Genomic DNA, 17,645 nt, shown 5'->3' with positions numbered 1-17,645 from the left:
AATAAACATCAGCAGCTAAAGCCAGAAGTAGGATCCAAGGGCAAAATCTGAAGTCAAGCAATACAGCAAGCTTTCTGAAACTAAGTAGGTCTGGGTCTGGTTGGTCTGTGCCTGGGAACTTTATGAATGATTCTTTGAGTTTCATGGAATTAAGGAAGCCTATAACTAAAGGCTTCTTCAACATACATCAGACCCAAAAGTTAAAGTCATTTGTTTACTGTGTATCTCACAGATAATGAAGTAAAAATAAGGTGCAAATTCACTTCAGTAATGAGGAACCTGTGGTATTCTAGGTGTTGGGGGACCCCAATTCCCATCAGCCCCAGCCAACATAGCCAGTGGATGGGAGATGCAGTCTGACATTTGAAGAGTCACAGATTGTGCCCCCCACTCTCCTACTTTCTGATACAACTTTATCTTTGGCCCGTCAGCTTCCAGTGTGGGTGCATTTCTAAATGGGCTGCCCTTTATGTGCATTCCGAGACAGGACAGTCATACTGAGGATTGTACCACGTGAGCACCTGAATGATTAAATCCATTACAATTCCAACATTAGAGTTGCTGACGGTAGAAAATAATCATGAAAAAATGTTGCTCTGGATTCTTTCTTTAATGTTGATTATTTCCGCTGTCTGAAAATGTGTCTTAGGAGCTTTGAGGAATGAAGAAGAAAGTATTTTACAGCCACTGCAGTTCTAGCAAATATCCTAGCATTCCATTCACTGCAACGAGGGAAGGCTAATGGCAATATAAAGATGCCTCCTTTCATGTTGGTCGAAAGAAGAATGAATATTCCCTGCTGCAGCTGGCGGCAGCAGAGGCAGGCACTGGGGGAGGATTGCTCCTAATGGCTTGGTCAAAAGGATCCTGCACCATGAGAAAATAGAAGTCTGAAAATGAGGCTATACAGGGAAGAACCTAATATGAACATGGCATTGCAAAAGTGGAGGACTGTTGTTATCACAGTTGTATATCAGTGAAGCAGAACTGTGGAAATTCATGGATATGTACAAACCAAAACATCGTTCTCTCATAAAAAGATAAAAGGAACAGATGGAAGCACTGTGTAAATTTGCCAGTCAACAGCAAATATGAAAGACAAAATTTGTTTGCGGAATGGGGAGCCAAGGCACACAAAATAAGCCTATTTTGCCCAAACCCAGAAATCTATAATTGTTTCCTTGGTCATCAAACAAAATTCCTCCCAAAATGGGAATTTGAGTTAGTGCACTATGAAATAATTTCACATTTCGAGATGGGACAGGGCCTTTGTATATCGTGGTTTGTCAGATGGATTAGGGGAAAGGTGTTATTTATAATATTGTGTGGAGATTATGGTACTTTGAAGAAAATCTATTGATTCTTGTGGTGAGCTGCTATTCAGTGAATGGATTGCTATGTGAATGTAGCTAAAATAAACCCGTCACATGGCAGCTATTTCCCTATCAGCTGGCCTTTAACAGATAGCTCAGTTGGTTAGAGTATGTTGCTGATAATGCCAAGGTCACAGGTTTGATCCCCATATGGGACAGCTGCATAGTTCTGCATTGTAAGGGGTTGGACTAGATAATCCTTGAGGTCCCTTCCAAGCCTACAATTCTATGATTCTTCGATTGGTTTGGGATTGTTAATGAGACCACAAATGAAGTCACCTTCTCTTGTTCCCCACAATCAAAAATATGGGAGGTAGAAGAATGAGAGGAGGAATTTAAAGCTAGGTCATTTATACACCAGAAAGTCTGGCTGATGCTTTTAATTCTTACCCCTGAGGTCACTGATGTCTGAATTATAATGTGAGGCGGGGGGGGGGGAATCAGGCAACAGAATGGGTAATTGTAGATGTTGAATTTCCTGAAGTCCTCATTATTTTATATTCTCCCCAATTGTAATGTTAAGAGTTCGATTTCTCATTACACGGCTTGGTTGAATACTTAAATTTGAATAAAGGTATTCCTTGTCTAATGCTATGCTTCTAAAGGAAGAAGAAATGAAATGGGAAATGTTCCGAATTTATTCTTTCAAGCAGTGGGGTGTTGTGGGGATGCATATATTTTAAAATGTTGTTCATGTTCTTGGCTCTTTAGATTGTTGATGAGAAAAACTTACATATTGCTCAGATCTGTTGCAACTGTTAATTAAGGCCTTTTCAGTTTGATTAACTCTCTAAAAATCCAGAGGTCTTCTCATTAGCCATCTGTTATAACTGAGGAGGCATCCTTGTTGCAGCTTGAGAGCAAAAATAAACATGATTCTTAATGCTTCATGACAAAGATTCGTCACCATTCTTCCCTTTAACAGCAGACATGATAGCCTCATGCCATCCTGTAGGGGCCACCCACAAAACAGGCATTTCTGCATATTCAGGAGATTCCTGACATATGCAGGGTGAAAGAACACATTGTTTTGTAAAGCAAAAAGAACAAGCACCTCTCAGTGAGAGTTGTAGTCTTCCTGGATGGGCCTTTAGAATGGTAGCTAACAGAATGTTACTAAGAGTTGGTCTGGAAATATGTAGACTTCAGCCCCATCTGAACTATACTTTTAAAGTAGTACCATACTACTTTGGACAGCCTAAGAATTCTGGGATCTGTAATTTGCTAAGAATGTTGAGAGTTGTTAGGAGACCCCCCAGTCCCCTCCAAGAAACTGCTTGGGAAGGAGTGCCACACACCAGGCAGGATTGATCCCACCACCAGACCCTCCAAGTGACCTTTTTTCCATGGACAGTCCTTGATTTACAGAAGCTGTCCCAGTTTCTGATTTGATCCTGGAATATCCCACTTTTTCTTAGGACATCCCTATTTTCATCAGAGAAATGTTGGAAGGTATAGAGTGATCCAACCCCCAAGCCATCCTAAGGCAGCCCTGTATAGGGAAGTTTTTAAAAATGTCTAATGTTTTACTGTGTTTTTATAAATGTTGGAAGCTGTCCAGAGTGGCTTGGTAGCTTCTTAAAAGTCATGTAAACAGAAAAAAAAGAAAACATTTACATTTCCCCTTGCCATGTCTAGTTTTTGTACTTGCATTCATATCTCCATTTACTTATTTTATATTAAAACTTTATTTAGTTTTGTTTTTAGTTTATATCAATGGAACCAACACAGCAAAACAACAAAGTAATAGTTTTCATTTCTACTTATTCCCTACAATGTCACTGCTAACTTTAGATGAGATGAACGTAGCTCCTTAAATGAAACACTGAAATCACTCAGGGGGTTTCTCTCAAATGCATGTCCTCGTATTCCGGTTCTTGCATTACACATGCAGGCCTCTTAGGAGGCTTCTGAAAGTTCACCTTTGAGAGTCTTTAAATGGCAAGGTGAACAAGAAAGGAGGCCCTCCTTAGCAACACAGCATTGCTGAAAAGCTTTACAGTAAAGTGGTACCTCTGGTTAAGAACTTAATTCGTTCTGGAGGTCTGTTCTTAAACTGAAGCTGTTCTTAACCTGAGGTACCACTTTAGCTAATGGGGTCTCCCACTGCTGCCATGCCGCCGGAGCACAATTTCTGTTCTCATCCTGAAGCAAAGCTCTTAACCCGAGGTACTATTTCTGGGTTAGAGGAGTCTGTAACCTGAAGCGTCTGTAACCTGAAGCGTCTGTAACCCGAGGTACCACTGTACATGTAAGGCTGTACACCCACCGTGCACTGAAAGCACATGACTTCCTCCAAAGAATCATGGGAACTGTAGTTTACCCTTCACATAGCTACAATCCCCAGCACTCTTAATGAGGGGGTGGAGTCAGGTGCTTTCAAAGTGCTCTCAATGTACTTTGATGTTTACTAGTTTTCTTTTTATTGAGAAACCAACCTCATAAAAGCATGGGGAGTGGGAGGCGGAATCTACCACTGCCCAAGGGTACTGCTGAAGGAACACGAAGTTGTCCTGGAGGAAACCTAAAGACACTACCAACAAACAAAATGTGGCTGAAATGAGCTCAAACCAAATTGCTTAAACTCAAATCCTGGGACAGCTGTTAGGCTCCACTTGCTTAATTTATACACACCTTCTACAGATTGTTATATACGTTATTTGCTTTCCTGCTGCAATACTGTCTTCTTCTGGCATCTGTTCCCCAAGCAAAATAACTGAGAACCATTAATTAGATCCAAGAATTATGAAAAGTGATCCCCAAAGCACCTTTGTGTCCACTTCTGCCATTTAAGCCAGAAAAACAGGGAAAGCTCATCAGGATGACCTTAAACCAGAAAGGCCAGGTCCCAATTTGCTGTCTAATCTTCTTGAGTGACAGATTGGGGATGCAAGAAGACTCATCATAGCTGAGCCTCTTAACTGCTTTTCAGCCATATAATAATTCATTTTGCACTTACTTTGAGCTATGTGCCCCCATCTGACTTTATAAAAGTCATCGATTTCTTTTGGCTGAAGAACTGAGAGTCTTTATTAAAGAGAGGCATATCATTCTCCTTCTGCTCAGGCTTGACTTTTTTTTTGTTCATTTTCTGATAGATTTCCACATCTTCCATTGAATCAACACTTCTGCCTGTCTGTCCACTGCATTAACCCCCCTCCCCCCCCCAAAGTCTTATGTTGGGAGAATGCACAAAGAACATCAATTCCTGCTATTTTTGATCACCTGATATACCATTTTACCCAGCTTCCCCCTCCCCCCATGGATGTGAATAGAATGGAGATGAGATGGACAATATGAACATACGATTTATTTTCCATTCCCCTTGCTGGCATGGTTTACCCAGCTCTTATCATTCAGCTTTCTTATGCGTGTGGCAGCATTGTTCTGCCAAAATAGCAACAGATGTTTTGCAGCATGAACTCTTTCACACTACATATGCTTGCTCTCCTTTCTCCTCCTCCCAGTCTCTCTCTCCCCCCCAAATGAGTGAGCTATGCAGTGGCCAGAATCAGTTGCTACTATTAATGTTCAAGCATTCATGAAACAACTGGAGCCTTTGTATCTAAACAATAAAAAAGTGATTGCCCCATTATACCTGCCACCCAAACACATGTAGGCTTCTCATGGTTGACAACCACACCAATTGCATCAGTCTTGGGGGAAAGTGTAATGTGGGCAATCACATAACACCTCACATTTCTAAGAGAATATGACCACTTCAGCTAGCACCAAATTCCATAAGCTCATTAGATGTCATTAACTGGCAGGAGGATGAGGATCCCAGTGAGGAGTGTTGCCAAGCAGGGATTGGGGAAGGAAGTACTCACAGGATGACAGAGGATGGCAAGGAGATGGGGGGTCAATGCACAGGAACCAGAGCAGGTGGGGCTCGCTAGCTCTGGGAGAAGGTGTGTGATTCCTCGGCCAGAGTAGAGTTAGAACAGGTGAGGGTCACATGTCTCATCAAGCTCAGATGCTGCAATCAGCATGCAAAGTACAAAAGGGAAGCAGAGTTGAGGTGCTTTGTCTGCTCAAGTTGATAGACCTTGACGTGGATGTGCCAGGATTTCTGTGGGACTGTGCTTTGGATTTGACTCTTGACTGTATCCTGACTGCTGGATTTCAGACTTGGCTTCCTTGGGCTCACCCTGGACTGCATTTCCTGACCTCTGGCCTTGTGTGGATTGACCCCCCAGACTTTGAACTTTGGATTTGACATAGTGACTTCCTGTCAGGTAGGCCAGGGGTTCAGGACTTAAGAATTCTGTGGAGTATTTGACTGGGCTGAGATAACTTCTGAACTGAGGTGCTTCTATAGATCTTGTAAACACCGCTGTCAGTAATATCTCCCCACCCCACTTTTTTTGGCTCTTGTATAACTTATGCTCACCTTCATTATAGATTCTCTTCATCACAAATGTCTCAAAATATTCAACCATATCCAAATGAGATGGGGAAAGGTATCCAGCTTAAAACTTCACTTTTGTTGTGGACACTACAGTACTCTCTACCAGATATCTCCAGCAAGAACAAAATCAGCAACCTTGACAGTCATTTTTTCATCCAATCAAGAAAAATAATAGAAATCATTATCTGGAATCAAACCAACACAATCTACATTGTCTTGTGATTCCTTTGAGACTGTAGCTTCTGAAAGGCTTATTACATATTTCAGCAAGTAATAAACACACACACTATAGCAACATGCATATAACAAATACCTATCATCCAAGGCAGCTGGAGCTCTAGACACATTGTAAAAACATGACAGGGCTCTTGTACCAAGGAATTTTGGAGGTGAAATCATTGTTTAGCCATGAGGCGCACTGGGTAGCTTTGCAGCAAGGCACTCTCAGATCTAATTTGGTTTGCAAAGTTATTGAAGGATAAAGACATGAGCTTTATCATGAAAAGGAAGAATATGAAAGGAGGTGGGAGGAACCTGCATATACTCTTCAAGAGGATGGCACATCTTTTTGCCAGAAGAATACTCTTCTCATTGACTGTACCCAGCTGGGAAGGAATTCTGGACTATGCTGCTGTCTTTGGAGTAGAAGAGAGAGCAGTAGATTTTACCAGAACTTCTATTTGGTCCAAATAGTTTTAAATTTTATGTTTATCCATCCTAACTTTTTTGGCGTGAGTATAGCTAAGAATTCTAATAATAATGTAGCATCAGTGGCAAAAAGGAAAAAGGAAATTCAATTCTATCACTTATGGCTTGAATCTAGACTATAGGTATTAATTAGCTGACCAATGCCAGGAAGCCTGTAGTATCGCCAACACTGCTTGCCAATGGTCACTGTAATTAGTTTGTTTTTATGTAATTGTCACTGTTCTTCATACATTTCATTTCCCACTGACCTCGTTCTTTTCTGACCCCATTACCCCCAAGTGTAGATATGCCAATATAGATATGTTAGTATATACTTAGTGCATCTGATGAAATAGACTCTAGTCTATGGCAGAATCTACAGGATTTGGGAATATCCTATAAGAATGTATGGGCTTGGCTACAGCTGAGAAAATAACCCCGTAATGCAATGGTGCTGAAAGGAAAGAAAAAAAATGGGAGCCTTTTATGCCACCTGGGCCCCCGCTAATTTCACATATTAGTTGAAAGGGTCTACAAAATATGCGATCATTACAAATCTGGATGTTCACTTCTTGATTCTTCAGTCGGAGAAGGTGAGGTTTGAATTCTTTAACATTTGTGAGAGGAAAGCATTGGCCTATGAAAGTAGTCTTTAAGTGTGTTTCATTTCTCTGTACATTAATAATGAATGACTTTATTTGCTGCACTTTGTATTGCCAAAGAAAGATGTTATCTCCAAAAACATGCCATACATTTTTCTTTCCTTTTGCTGTTTTTACAGTTCTTGGAATGCTAGTGAAGATAATGAAATCACTTTAATATTTCATGTTGTATGGCGTAGCTGAAATTTATAGGTTTGCTAGAGCCATAGGAGGAAAGGCTTTAATATTACTTTTAGAATCATGAAGTATTAATTCAGTGCAAATCACAGGTACCGAAAAGCAACAAATGTGTTTTAAAAACACTCCTACAAATACCCACACGTTCTGTGGTATATTCTGAGGTGACAAATTATCAGATTTTTGTTCTTCAGGATAATTCTTAGTTTAGGATGATTATAAGGATTGTAAGTGAGGATGCACTTAAAAATTCATAGGATGATGCTAGAACAGGTCTTTTCAGTGGTGAATCCCCACTTGTGGGGTGCTCTCCCCAGGGAAGCATGCCTGGTGTCATCATTGTCTTTTTTTTAGGCACAAGGCAAAAACACTTGTATTTACCCAGGTGTATGTTTTTTAATCGAGAGGGCAATTTATGTCAATGGCCTTTTTTGTGTTCATCCTTCAAGTGGGTTGGGTAGGACTTGTCTCTTTGAAACATATTGTCAGATGAGTATTTTAGTTTTGCTTGTAAAAGGCATTGATGACCAAAGATGTTAAGGGCATACAGACCAAAATATTTGACACCAGTTCTTTCCTTCTTACAGTATTCAAATATCTGATTTGCAATATGCAACCATTTTGACAAACTATTGTGTGCAATCCTTTGTAACATTCAGCATCAACAAATCGCAAGTGGAACCTGCAACAAAATGTCACAGTGAATCATCGCCTCTTAGCAGGAGTGTGCAGGGCTCCTTCCTTCCAGTCAGCCATGCCCTTTTTCAGGATACTCCATTTCATTCTCCCCTTTTCCTTCCCACCAACTGACACTCAACATTCCATAACTGGTGTGTGCGTTCAATCCTGCATAGGTTTCATTTTAAAAGTTTTCCTTCTGTACGTTTGCAAACCTTGGAATTTCCCTGAGCTTGAGAAATGGTGTCTGAGTTAGCTTTCCCCCTCCTCCCTCGCCATCCTCTCTTCTTTTTGTGCAGTCTTTTAGATATATTGCATGTAAGCCACTCTGAAAGTCTTTTTGGCTGAAAGATGGGGTACAAATGCTCCATTTTTAAAATAAAAAGATATCGCTCCTTGCCTCATCCCAGTATGATTCTCTGTATCAAAATACTGAGATTGGTAAATTTAGAAAGTGTTTAAAAACAGACAACAATAAATGCTTTAAACAGTGAATTCACAGATAATGGTAGTTGAAGTTTCACCCAAAATTAGGTCTGAAATATATAAAAGGATGTCACATAGAGGAGGGAGAAAGGTTGTTTTCTGCTGCTCCAGAGAAGCGGACACGGAGCAATGGATCCAAACTACAAGAAAGAAGATTCCACCTAAACATTAGGAAGAACTTCCTGACAGTAAGAGCTGTTCGACAGTGGAATTTGCTGCCAAGGAGTGTGGTGGAGTCTCCTTCTTTGGAGGTCTTTAAGCAGAGGCTTGACAACCATATGTCAGGAGTGCTCTGATGGTGTTTCCTGCTTGGCAGGGGGTTGGACTCGATGGCCCTTGTGGTCTCTTCCAACTCTATGATTCTATGATTCTGTTTTGCTCATAGCTTCTTCTTGATCACAAACATACTGTAATGAACAGCAAAGTAATGACAAGGCTATGTGGGTGGAGGCAAAGTTTGGTCTAAAAGTGGCTGAATACCAAGTAATGAGACCCAACTGAGAAATGAGTGCATCAGAGGCTTAGGCATTAGTCACCAAGTGTTACAATCCGTTGTGAAACTTAATGCCTTGTAAGTAATGCAAATAGGCATAATGAGATGCAGCTTGGGAAATTAAGTTATTTGTTTTGAGGAAAACACTTTCTCTACTGTTGTCCCTCATAATTATTACGGTAGGAATGAGAATCACCCCTCCCCTCAACGGAAAGTCCCCAGTTTCAGAGATAATCTAATAATGCTGAAATATTCGCCATAGACCCAACTTCTCAAATCAAAGCAACAATGGTACAACATTCATTTTTTCCAACAGTCCAGGATACATTTAAAATCAATTAATAATTTGATCTCCATAAGGGCCATAATGTAGTGGGTCCCTGAATTTATTATTCTTAAAGCAGAAACATGGTGATGACGGGTTCCCCCAATGCCATTTTTGAGGATCAGAAATACTGCACTTCCCCCAGACTGTGCTATTGGAAACTCAGCAGAACACCGGCTACTCTGCTGAAGGTCGAGTGCTCTGATCCTGGTTCTCCCACATCTTATCTAGTGTGCCCTCAAGATCTTTGGGATTAGTCTTCATGGCTGGGAAATTATGGGAGCTGCAGTCAAAAGCATCTGAAGACACCAGGTTGGGACGTGCTGGACTAAAGACCCAATGTTTAAACCAGCTGTGTCTAGGGAAGGAGGTGAAATTAGATTAAATTTCCATTTAAAAGCAAATTATTGATTTCACACTTTCTGAAGCAAAATGAGAACTGAAATAGATCCATCTTTCAAAAGGTGCACTTCTCCAAATTTTGCAGTACAGTTCTCCTGCCAAGTAGTGTGTACAGAAATGCTCGTACCAGGGTAAAATGTGCACAGGAATGCATATAATAGTGAGAACAATATTAACAATGCATTACACTGGAGGAATTGTTTTGCGAAAATGCGTCTATTAGGCAACGTTACATCCTAAAATGTGCTTATTAAGAAAAAGTCACACTAAAATGCTGATGAATTCTAATGAGGATGTGTTGCTGCAGAAATGTGGAGAACCGAATTTAAGATTGGAAAAATAAGAAACTGAGAGAACTGAAATTGACAGCTCCATCCATCCCTAGCTGTGTAGGGAATCAAGCCTATCTTGAAGCTCTAATTCCAGATGTGCTGTGGTCAGTGGCGTAGTGTGGGTTGTCAGCAAGGCAAGTAATTTGCGCCCCCTAACCCGTGGATTTGTGCCCCCTAACCCTAACCCCCAGATGTTGCGCCCGGTGCGGCCGGCCCCCCCTGCACCCCCCACGCTACGCCACTGGCTGTGGTTGGCTGTGCTTACTCAGATGTGGTTGCGGCCCCAAAACACAATGCATTTACTAAGGAAACAATCTACTGTGTATATATGTATGTGTTTATGTGTGTGTTTTTCTATTTTATTATTGAGTTATTTAAGCATTGATCCCTTGTACTGAAGACAGATCCCAGGACAACATTCTTAGGATGTACTTGGGATGTACAGGCATTAAGACCTGAGAACGCATTTTGCTGTCACATAACGAGATATGTTGTATTATTAGTTACATTTGGATAACAGATCTTTAAATAAAATTTATATCTTGCAAATCATTGAAACTTTTTTGTTAATACATGCATTTGCTAAAGACTCTGTTTTAAGACCTTGCATTCTCCCAGTTGGCTGCAAAAACAGGTGCCACACTGCATGGTTTATGGGCGGTCAGGAACTGTGCAAGAAAATGTTGGCTGCAAATGGGGAAAATATTTGACTGCAATGGTGATAGAATGTTTATCTTCAATCTGAGCTGTGCAACACAGATGCTATAATTGTGAAGCAATTAACATACAGACCTAGCCACTCACTTATTTCATTATACTTTCAGCAAATGATATATTTCTTGATGAATTAATTCCAGCATCCAATTCCCAATTCATTTCAACCTATCAGCAGAAAAGTCAAATGATATGCAATTTATATTTTGATCTCCCACCTTCTAATAATAATGTTCACCTTTGCAGTCAATTTACTTTGCTACGGGATGCATGATTTATGTTCATGATCATATGGATTTGTTATCTCCTACATTCTGTAATTGTCATGAAGGCCAGAGAAAGATGGGAGTGAAGAACAAATAAAAATTCACAACAACAAGAGGTTACAAAAGCCCTAGGTGCATTGTTATGAGTTGTGGCTGTATGCTGGATCCAGCATGAATTGAATTCCTGGAATAGCCAGGCGAGCTTCTTGGTGAGGTAATGACCCTCACCTTACCAGGTGAAGTAATGATTGCAGGGTTTTTTTACTGGATGACCTTAGGGTTCCTTCCAACTCTGAGTCTAAGTATGGGCCATTATGGTAACAAATGAAGTGGTTGTGTGCCACTCATTGATAGTTAGAAAGCCATAGACCAGAGTTGAGAGTTGAGTTATGTGAGCTAGAAGGTAGAAGCAAAGCTGCAGGTTGGGAAGCCAGAGAGAGTGCCATGCCTGATTTCTGCTTGAATCCAGGGCTGCGGCTATGGGAGAGGCAAGACCCTTTTGGGATTCTAATGCTGTGAGCCCCTCCATCGGAGACTCAAATTGTATATATGTATCAATAAACCATATATCATATAGACACCACAGTCTTCACTGTGCCTTGTTCCAAAGGAAACATAAACTCTGGGTAAGCACCCTGGAATCTCTCACTCCACAGAGATTGGGGTGGCATGCAATATAAATGTATAGCATTTGAAGGCTGTATTGGTTCACTGCTTTTCCAGAACAAGTTACACCACTCTAAACCATTGTATCCAATAACTAAAACCGTAATTAAGATTCACTATGAGACCCTATTGTGATCTGAGAGGGATGATACTTGGACAGCCTTTGGACATGCCAGACAAGATTGATGGAGAAAACGTTTTAATTCCCTAGAGCATCCTGAGCCTTGTTCAAAGAGCAGATCTTTCATCTAAGGAAAAAGGAAAGCATGTTACAGATTGAGAATTTATTTCATATAACCCCTTTAATTTGTTGGAGATCTGAGTTCTAATAGTAGAAGCTATCTTACACTATCAAAGAAAAGGATTTATCAGATACCAATAGCATGGAACATTTCGCTCGGCTTCAAATCATTCTTTTGTTTATTTCCTAATATTGAAGATTTATAGCTTTTGTTACCAAAGTGCAATTCACTGTAGTCTTGGTGTCAGTGTGAAGACCACTGCTTTGGATCAAGGATGTTTGTCTTCCACAATTGTACAGATAACCCTTTATAGCAGATCAGTAAATCCAAAGGATACTTGAAAGAAAACCTCCAATTCACACACTACTTTGTACATGGTGGCTTTGAAGTGATGCATGTTGCTGCTAAGCACATGATGAAATTCTTGGCTGTTTGTTTTACTGTACAACTAAATTGCTTTTCAGAACCAAAATAAATGGGAATGCAGGGAATGGTTTTACCATGCATCTAGCAACAATGCTTGTGTACTTGGTCCGCACAGCATATTTTAAACAAGGCAGGATAAGGCAGGACTATAACACACATTCACTGCTCTGCAAAGCAGTTTTCTAGCCACAGCAGCAGGCAGGAGGAAGATACATGATATGGCTTTTGAACACCATCTTATGGACCCTATAGCCATATAGATCAAGACTGAGAGTGCTTTATATGGTGATGCACTTCCAAGGGAAGTACACATCTCAGATTGGAACTCTGGAAGTGGTTTCCCATAAGGAGTGTTCCCCAATAGATGAATGTAGTCGGTGCACCTGTGAACACAAATGGCTGAGCTGTAAACTGATGCAGTTAGTTGCATTTATCGTTCAACAAGTGTATGATCAGTGTGCAATAGTTGAGCTGTACAAATGAAGTGTATACTCATTCACGCAAACACTTGCACACAGCTTGCGCCTGTGCTCAGCATGTGAATAAGCCTATAGAAAAAGCTGGAAGTAGAAAAGCTTGAGACTGCCTTTCAAGGCATGCTTGAAACTGTGCAACACTGTAGCCTGTTGCAAGCTGTGTGGCCTTTAACCATCATTACCCATGGATGTAATTGCCCAGCTCTTGCATACCTCCCATGTAATTCACAATGTTGTTCCATTTCATCCATTTTTTTTGGTGAATTATTGAGCCTATCTCACTTTGTGGCTCTTATTTTTCATAATTTTGATGGTCTTTAATTCCAGGGCGCTGAGAAAAAATTCATTACTCAACTGAGAATATTTGAAAATTGCCAGAAGCAATAGCAATACTGTCTGTCTGTCTGTCTGTCTGTCTGTCTGTCTGTCTGTCTGTCTGTCTGTTTGTTTAGTAAATGACTGAGCCATTGCTTAGAATGACAGGATGAGTTGGTGAACAAAGAATGCCCCCAGTGTGTTTGTGTCGGAAGTGATGTAGACAGCTTAGTTCATTTCAGCTAGCCAACTTTGCAAAGAAAATTACAAATTTAAAGTGAAACTAACATAGTAGGATTTATTAGTATGTGAAAAGTTTTTAAATAATTATTTCAAAAACATTTACATCAGTTTTGGGAAAGGACAGTTTTCAAAGGATATACTCTGCCCAGCAGTGATAGGGCCAAAGTATTATTCCCCAGCCCCCCCCAAGCTGCTACAACTTGGTTTGTCATGGGAAAGCCATTGTTCAGCTTTTATCTGTTCAATTTATTAATCCAATGTGAGCCCCCACAGTGCTGTTGGTGGAGAAGGCAGGAGCTTTCCCGTGATATTGTACCACATGCATGGACTGATGTAGTTCAAATGTTTAAACATTCATTCTGAAAAACATTAAATCCATTTCCCCCCTGAATATATGTTCAAAATTTGAACATTTTCCATGCAAAAACTGTTTGCCAAATTTCCTGTTCTGCATTTCTCTGCCTTAACCTACCGTATTTTTCGCTCTATAAGACGCACCTAGTTTTTGGAGGAGAAAAACAAGGGGAAAAAAATTCTGAATCCCAGAAGCCAGAACAGCAAGAGGGATCGCTGCGCAGTGAAAGCAGCAATCCCTCTTGCTGTTCTGGCTTCTGGGATAGCTGCGCAGCGTGCATTCGCTGCATAAGACGCACACACATTTCCCCTTACTTTTTAGGAGGGAAAAAGTGAGTCTTATAGAGCAAAAAATACGGTATGTTGCAGATGGGCGTAAGGAGACAATTCAGTGGAAGCTTCTTACTTCAGTGCTTGGTAAAACTAATAAAACTAATAACCACCTCCACAGAGAAATTCTAGTTGATCATTAACCAGAGATTTGTTGCCTTGGATACAGAGTCAGGTAGATTTCCTAGATTTTTATTTTTTTAAACAAGCCTAATATTTGATTTCAGTGCTCTGAAAACAGAAGCAACATAGTTTCTATGAGAAAAGCTTTCAGTGATAATAGCTTAATTGCTGTAGAAAACATCAAGGGAAAATTAACAAAGATTCATGTGTGTGTATGATTGTGGTGGGACAATGTTAAATAAATATACTGAATATCGACCTTATACAAAAAATAATATAATTTCCAAGCAGTTGTAAGAAATCAGTACTTCAAAACTTTCAGAATTGTGCCAGCAGATAAAATATGTGGTTAGGCTGTCTATATAAAATCACTAAATTGAGAACATTTTATTCTTGTTTTTGGCAAGGATGGGGAATTCTTAGAGGTATTACAAATCTGTGTTCTGATATGGGAGAAATGTGTCTTATTGCAGCTGGGGTAGATGAAGGTGTCTGGTTGTGTTGCTACAGATGCAAAGGTAAAGGACCCCTGGGTGGTTAAGTCTAGTCAAAGGCAACTATGGGGTTGCGGCGCTCATTTCGCTTTCAGGCTGAGGGAGCCAGCATGACTAAACTGCTTCCTTCTGTTCACCTTCCAGTGGTCATGTCTCCTCTGGTCACTGCTATCTACGCTCTTCACCTCCTATTTTTCAGCTTCTTACAGGTGAGCAGGAGGCATTATTACAATTCACTGATACACCCCAGCCAGGCAAAAGCCTTCAAGGAGAGTAGTGCGCAGGAGGGGTGAGGGTTGCTGTTTTAGGAGATGATCTGGGTAGAGTATTGGGGGCCAAACAGAGGGGGTGGGCGGCCTAAGGCTCCCCCCCACTCAGAAGGTAGTGGCAGCAGCAAGTATCTGAAAGGAAGCCGGATCTCAGCTGAGTATTGGAGGGGCTCAGCAAGTGACCATCCAACGACAGGTCCTTTTAATGGAGTCCAGGATGATCACAGGACCTTTTCATACAACTGACAACCTTCCTTTTCTTGGAAGTCTAACACAACTGTATGCAGGGAGGTTCTCTATTGATGTTCTAATGAATGTGTCTAGGCAGGAATGCAGCCCCTCCAAGTGTCCCTATTTTCCAGGGACGCCCCTGATTTAGATAAGCCATCCCAGTTTCTGACTTGATCCCAGAATGTCCTGCTTTTCCTTAGGATGTCCCTATTTTCATTGGAGAAATGTGGGAGGGTATCCAGCACCTGAGCTGTCTGAAGGCAATCCTGTGTAGGACAGTTTTTAAAAAAATGTTTAATGTTTTATTATGTTTTTAGATATGTTGGAAGCTGCCCAGAATGCTGGGGCAACCCAGTAAGATGTATGGGGTATACGGTAAATAGTAAAATTATCATTATGGAATGGGACATTCTTATTTTCATCGGAAAAATGTTGGAGGGTATGGGAACACAGCCTGTTGCCATAATTCTGCTGTTCCCCATGCATGCTAATTTTACCTGTGTTGAACAAAGGGGATCTGTAATAATTTTAAAATGCTGTCAAGCCACATGCAAAAGTAACATTTGTTAGCATATTTTTACCATTATACTAGCTGATCTGGAAAAAAGTATTATCACAGGGAAAGTGCATGCAGTTCAGCACTTTTGAGATGTATTTTAAACAATAACACACTGACTCAAAGAAGATCTCCAACAAAAGAAATTGATTAGGCTTGCTAGCCCTTTCATTATAGCCAAAAGACTGTCAAATTACTTCTTTTCCAAATGTAAAGTTTCCCCATTCTTCATTATTTTGTGCAATATCTAATTTTGCTCTTCAGTTTGCTGAAATTCTCTCTTTCTCTCTCCTCTTTCTCTTTCTCACACACATAAAGAAGAGAAAAGGTGTTCAGGAACAGAGATCCTATTTAATTGCTGTCAGTGTTCTGAGCAGTATGTAATTGCTGTTAGGAAAGAAGAAAGCAGTTTCCAGTAACACATGGTACCACTGCTTTTTCTCCTGAGATGACTGACGAGTGTTATAATCTTGCAACTTTTTCTTAGAAAAGAGGATCATTGTAAAGCCCTGCTATGTTAAAGAATATTCGGTGATCAGTATCAGAGTATTTTATTGTATGAGTTACATCTAATAGGCTTATACTAGCATGATTTCACTGTATGAACTAGATCTACCAGGTTTATACTAGTATGCATATTATGTTGTGGTCCAGTGGCAGGAATTATTTAGTTTTCAGTTCTGCAAAGGAGCTCATGTTCACCCACATGTGGCCATCCATTTATGTAGATCTAAGTTCAAATCCTGGCTTACCTAATTATATCTCACTGGAGATGAGTGTCAAATATAAGGCATGAAGCCTTATCATGGCCTTTAGGGGTCTCCAATGAATCCTAGAAAACTGTTTTGCTCCATATAAATTACTGGACTGAATTACTGAGCATCAATTGGTGGTTGCAAGCATGCAGTAAGGTAGATATTTGGGTCAGCAGGATAGGTGGATGAGGGGTATGGAGAATTTCACAATAACTCTGCACAATAACTCTGCACAGAGCTCTGCACTGTTCGCTCGTACACAGTGTGAGCCAATAGTATTTCATGTGAGTGCTAGCACTATTTAATTTAAATTTAAATATTTAATTTATATGTTTAAAAACAGCACAAGCAACATTTTTGAGCCACAGCCATTAAACTGATACTCTGTTAATTGCCATTGTTTTGGAGTTATACTGCTATATGAAGTGCTGAAAGGTGTATTCCCTTTAACTCAATTTTATTGAGGTGATGATAGTTGGCATTAACATTCATTGCTATTTTTTTTTCATCTTTTATCTCCTCTCCATTACACAAAGGTGGGTAAATGCTTAATGGTACTAGCAGCTTTGCAAATATAGGGAAATGTATTTTAAAATAAAGGACTAAGCAGCAGTACAGTGCATAGATTCAAGAGTACAAACCACACCCTGCTTTGGTCATGTTCCATTGCGCTAAACATGTATTTGTTGCATGAAAATCATGCACACACACATACATAATTCACCATCCAGTAGAAAATGGCAGTGGCACTGCTTCTCTTAATAGCTGATAATAAGAATAATATCAGTTATGTCCTTTCCTGTGTTCTGTAAATTTCACTACTGCACAATGCTTAAGGAAAAATTCAGTGCCCTGAGCAACAGTTGTTCATTCACAGAACCAGGTACTTTGTGTCCTTGCTTTCATATCATGCTGTGTCCCACTCACATATACATGGCATAATTTAAAATACATTAGTTACATTTAAAATACTACAGCTTTTCCTGCAATTTTAAGCAAAGGCCTTTGCCAACTTTGTTACTGCATGTGGCCATTCTTGGCTTTGCAAGAAGATGGGAATGAGAGAGTGGGGAGGATTATTGGATTGTTGTTCTTTGCTATGTTGTAATGTCCCTCACCCTTACCTGCTGGAGGAGGGGATATCTTGCTGCCTAATGTC

Source organism: Podarcis raffonei, chromosome 7, assembly GCF_027172205.1.
Source record: "Podarcis raffonei isolate rPodRaf1 chromosome 7, rPodRaf1.pri, whole genome shotgun sequence".
Taxonomy (NCBI): domain Eukaryota; kingdom Metazoa; phylum Chordata; class Lepidosauria; order Squamata; family Lacertidae; genus Podarcis; species Podarcis raffonei.
Note: the sequence above shows the minus strand (reverse complement) of the source record.